The sequence below is a fragment of the Nicotiana tabacum genome, chromosome 6 (assembly GCF_000715075.1).
Source record: "Nicotiana tabacum cultivar K326 chromosome 6, ASM71507v2, whole genome shotgun sequence".
Lineage (NCBI taxonomy): Eukaryota > Viridiplantae > Streptophyta > Magnoliopsida > Solanales > Solanaceae > Nicotiana > Nicotiana tabacum.
Genome location: NC_134085.1, coordinates 123,637,704 through 123,643,744, shown reverse-complemented (window position 1 = coordinate 123,643,744; position 6,041 = coordinate 123,637,704).

Sequence of the window (6,041 nt, the reverse complement as noted above, 5' to 3'; positions counted from 1 at the left end):
ATCAGATGGATGTGCAAAATTTATTCCTTAACGGTGATATACTATAGGAGTTCTACATGGTAATTCCTGAAGGGTTTGCTACACAGGGGGAGAGTCAAAAGGCCTGCAAACTACATAGATCCCTATATGGTCTTAAACAGGCTCCTAGGCAATGAAATTTGAAACTAACTGAAGCACTGGTTCTAATGAGATTTCAGCAAAGTCATTATGACTATTCCATATTTACTAAGAAGGTTGCAGGTGTTGTGGTTGTATGCGGTGAAATCAGGGGGATCTATTTCCCACTATTAAGGTACATTCGGAAAGTCATGTCGGCATCTCGAGGCTGTGGGATCACGATCATGCTCCCTCCCTTGAGAATCTTCCGCGGCCCTGCAGAGACTCTGAGGATAAGGGATTTGTCTACGACCCAACGAAGGTTACGAAGATGGGGGACTCCCGAGGCAAGCGGCTAGAGTCAATAGGCACTAGTACCATGCCTAGCCGTCCCATCCCCATGTCTTTACATTTAATACACTTTGTACAATATGGAATTCCCTCTCCTATATAAGGGGAATCCATGCCACTTTGTAAGGGGATGATGCTGCTCCATTTTCACCATAAGTGCAATAATATCTCTCTCTCTCTCTCTCTCTCTTTCCTTTCTAAACTTGTTCGTTCTCACTAGCCCGAGGTCACCTTGATATTCATCGCTTTCTTACTTTTTCTTTATCATATAACTTAGTATTGGCCATAAAGAGCCTTGTTTAATTATATCCTCAACTGTTATCTCATCCCCGACTACTCTTGATAATTCGAGCTCGACCCCAAGGTCCCCCATCGATCCAGCCTGCACCCGGGCAGAGGGCCCTTCGGTTCGATTGCTACCTTGTTTCAACTAGCATTTAATCTTTAAACTTCATATTATTAGCATCAACTGCTCTAACAACTAGCTCGGGAATAGATCACGTATTTTTAGAATCTCATTTACAAATTTAATTGTTGTTACCATTTTCACGGTAAACAGTTTGGCGCCCACCATGGGGCTAAACATAATAGTGATTATTTTCTTGTTAGTTTCATTGCACAAACGCACATTATCTTTCACATTTTTTCTTGCCCATGATCCTTTGATTTCAGGTCAAAATTTCTGGCTCGGTAAACAGAGTTGAGAACGCCAACCTCGAAAATCACGGGGAAAATGGCGTGGTTGTCCCGGCTGCCGGAGCACCACTACAGCATCCCGTTAACGCACCCGGACCGATTCTAGCGGACGCGGACTCATAGAACGCACAGTAAGTCAGCAAAACTTCTCACACCAACAGGATCATACGGCACAGCGACCAACAGGAAGCTTAAAAAACCCCGGCCCAGGAAGAACAGGAAGTTAGACTTCATGAAATTTTTGAAATATTGTAGGCACAGCAGTTGGCTATCGCTCAGTTGCATAGCCATCTGGGGATCCCCAGCACAGTAACGCTGAAAACGGTTCCCTGCACCGAACGAGTACCCAAAAGATCAAACAATAATGGATCGATAACAGACCCCGCCATAACGAATACGCTGGAGGATCTGTCCAAGAGAATCAAGTCAAGTTCATGGAGGCTCATGCAACAGTTATCTCTCGGGGAAGCGGCCCCGAAACCCGCTTCACGGAAATACGAAACATCGGAACTCCCTAGGTGCTACAGGACCTCAGATCTTGACGATCACACCACCTCTTACAAATGCACAGAGAAAGGGAGTAACCTTCAAGATGATAAGTTCAAGCCCGTCTCGTTGAGGAAATTGTCGAAAGAAACCATGATGTGGAACCGCAGCCTAGCGCCTGACCTCACAAGCTTGCCTACCGCGCCAGCAGCTTCCTCCGCAGAAGCATATGCCGATGCCATTAAAGCAGTAACGGAAGCGCTCGGCACATCGGAGGCCGAACAAAGAGAGAATGAAACATCACAGGAAGTCGCGCCTCGTTCCCTGATAGGACGAATGAGATCGCTCTCGGTTTTGGGTGACTGGGCAACCCAGGCCCTCGCCCAATGTTTAAAAGAAGCATGTCCAATGACTCTGGGTCATTTCAAACGAAGCTTAATTAGATACCCAGCCAAGACCTGGTCGGATGCCCGTACCCAGCACATGCCATGAATTAGGGCCACGGACAACCGTCTAGGAGCCTCTACGGGCCCGGTATACCCAAGCAGGCTCCTAGCAAAGAAACTAATGCCAAACAGATGGAGGTACCATCCATATGCTGCGAATGGGAGGAACGCCACAAGATGCAACCTACCTCGCAATGGTAGGGAAATATTTCGGAGGACGCCCTTACCACCAGGGAAAAGGCATCGAGACTCTGCCTCGGCATCACACTGACGCATTGGTAGCCCTCTCCCTCATTTGATCTATTTTGAATAAAACATGTGTTCATGAATTCATGCGGTTCGGTCACATGCAACCATGATAATGGACCAAATCGCCCCTGCATCCCAAATCCCTGGCAAAGTCCAAATGACAAATTGCCACAAAGACCATTCTCTTGATATAGCCCGTCTGAGCTCGGGCCGGGACGTTGAGCTATGTACTATCGGAGGGGGTACAAAGTACGGGCTTCTTATTCAGACGACCGCCGGCACACCACCCGGAGACAGCATCGGCCCCATTTCGCCAAAAGCATGAAACCCCTTGTAAAGGGAAAGACTAAAATAAGTCGACAGAAAGCAATACGCGACAAGAGGAAATTCTTCGCCATCTAGCGCGTCACCGGCATCAATGCCCCCACCCTCGGAGGGATCAAAAGGTAAGCAAACCACATCTTCGGCCAAGCCTGAAAAGACACAACAGGGGGCAGTATCAAGACTCACGCCTCGAAAGAGTAGGAATATACCAAATCTTAAAACGTTGCCAATACATCCCGTGGTGAGGAAGAACTGCTTTACTCCCTTGTTATTTTTTCACTAACCTGTATGCAGACAACTGGCCAAGATATTCAAAGGTTCTAACTCTACCCAGAGATCCCTAGGCTCTAAAAAAGGGCCCATCGTGCTTTTTCCCCTCAATCGTACTTCCGCCCCAAAGAGGGCCTCGTTAGCAAGATTATTAGCAGAGCGACATACCCCTCAGAGGAGGATCCGATAAGGTCGCAGACCTTCTTATACAGTCCAACGACGAGCGATGATCTTCTTCTAAGGGCGCCGTCCCCTAGGGAGGACCAGGAAACGACAGGCTAAATCTCGATTGGGAATTATGTACTGGATCGAATAGTCCAGAAGTCGTGCCCGCGTGGGCCGAGCTCACGACAATGAAACAATATATGTCTACACCAAGCAATAAAAGGATATCTTTTCAACATCTTATTCTCCTAACAAGGAAACCTCAAGTATACCCCCGGTAGGGGCCTCTCCACCAAACACATCTCGAACAACTCAGAGACTTAACGTTAGCAATTCAGCACCCGCATGACCCAGGGTCGAAACTCCGGACTCATAAATCCCCTACAAGGCAACTTTGAGCTCACGAGAAGCGGTTTTCAAGCTCAAACAAACACGGTGACTTGGAGACTGTCATTAATCACCATGCTCTGGAAAACCCGAAATTGTAAGACCCCTAGCGGGCAGACTCGGCGTAACCAGATTTAATCTACATTACAACAAAAAACTGTAAGACCTCAACATGCATGAAAATCCTGAAGTTTAGGCTATATGTCGCATTTGTAAAAATCTCGAAAGGGCATACCCTCGGTGTAGACGCCAAAACTATCACTCGGGATCAAAAATGCCTATGGCCAAACATATACAACTATGGTCAAAATGCTTGATATAGCCAAATTAATGCAAGTCGGGGACACCCGACCATCGCTAATCAAAATCGCATGCCACTACTTCGAATATTCTCGGAAAGAAATGGTTAATAAAGGCTTCCCTCAATAGGCAAAAACGAGCTATGAACCTTCCGACGTGCTTGAAACATCGCCGATAATGACTTGAAATCGAGGTTCTTCTAGAACCTATGATGGGTCAGGAAAAACTGTTTCAAAAGACCTTAACGAGCGAAAAACAAAGCCTACAAAAAAGCCCACAGGCAAAAACAGCGTAAGAGCCATTGTCGCCAGCTAAGCAAGCCTCCTGGCCACATATTAAAAGGTCTCTACGACCAAACAGCGTAAGAGCCATTGTCTCCAGCTAAAAAATTGACAACTTGAGGATTAAAATAAGCTTGAATCGTAACCCGATTCGGAGACCGGATCCAAAATAATTAACTATGCAAGCCTCCGGGCCACATAATAAGAGGTATCTACGACCAAACAGCATAAGAGCCATTGTTGCTAGCTTGAAAAATTGACAACTTAAGGGTTAATTAAAGCTCGAATCGCAACGATACTCGGAGACTGGACATGAAATAGTTCAATTGCAACATGCCTAAGGGAATGGCATAAATGCCATTGTCAACCATCCGTGTGACACTCCGGGCCACGCACATGTAAGGTCACTTCGACCCGAAGCACAAAAGGACATCGTTGCCCGCCCATGCAGGCAGGAAAGAACTTTAGGGTCAATTAAAGCTTGAGTCGCAACACGACTTGTAGACTGGACCCAAGATAGTTGAAATAACCAAATGCCCAAGGGCAAGAAATAAAAACCATCATCGCCAGCCCAAACAAATGCAAAACTCGAGGGTAAATTAAGCTCGAGTCGGATCCCGAATCGGAGACTGAACCCGAAGATAGTTAAAGCATGCAAGCCTAAGGGCAGATCCAAGATCGAATCGACCCAATTGAAACTCCAACAAGCAGAAATACAGAAGATACAAGTTGCGGGCTTCCCCCTCTTATTGCTACATATTAACGACGAAGCGAAATCTCAGCCTGCGTCATATAATGAAAGCTATATATACACAACAAAGAAAGTAGGGAATGGTCATTCCGCTTCTTTCCGGCTGTTATAGCTCGACGATCTCCTCATCATCGTCCTCAGCATCGGACAGTAGGAACTTGGCATTGTACTCTACTCCTTTGGCTCGCTCGATCTCCCCCGATAGATCAAAGCCCCTAGCGTGAATCTCCTCAAGGATTTCACTCCGGGATCTGCACCTCACGTTCTCCTTGCAATTGTTTGCACGATCGAGTGTCTTCTTCATCTCAGCTTTAGCAGCGGCAGCGCTTCTCAAATTAGCTTCCATTTTCTGTCCCGTCCTGCTATTATTCATCACTACCTCGGCCCGGACATTCACCACCTCAGTTTTCGCCCTTGAAAGCTCGGATGAGAGTTCACGATCATCTTCGCCCGAGCAGAATCACTCGCATAGGCAGCCTGAATTTGCGCCTCAAAAGCAGAAACTCTGGCCTGAGCCCTCTCTTTGGCCTCAGAATGGGCATTCACATGTGCCTGTAGCTCGATGAATTCAAGTTTGGCTTTGACAACCTTGCCCCAGAGTTGTTCCAGCTCATCCACCTTATCCTTCAACTGCAACAGCAACACATCAATACGGCGAAAAAAAAAGGAATACAGGCCAGCACGAGATGCACGATACCTGTTTCTCCAAGAGGGCCTCCCGGGCCCGACTCCGGTCCATCTCACGCCGTAAAGAGATGAGCTCTCTTTCCTTTGCCGCACAAAGAAGTATGAGGGATTTCTCCCTATCTCGAGCATCCCGAAATGGGGCCTCACAATGAAGCAGTTCGGCCTTGAGCCTATCAAAAGCCTGGGAAAGAAAGCCAGGTCAAAAAAGAAAAGAGAGGAGCACAGGGACAAAACACCCTTATAGCAGCCAAAACTCACCATAAGGCCAAAGCGCTGAGCCTTGTCGAAGGCTAAAGCAATGTCCGACGATGCACTTAACCACAGGCCAAAACAACGTCCGACGATCCCATTAACCGCAATGAAGAAGGTGCCTCACCACAGGCCTTCTCGCACCCCGGGGCATTTTTCCTTTTTCCGGTATTCCTTGACCCTTGTCAGCAAAATATCTCATCGACTGCACTATTCTCTAAAGAAAGGGATGAACCTATGCCAACGTTACTTGATATCTCCTATAGAAATCAAGTACGACCCGGTCCGGGGAACCCGGCGCAA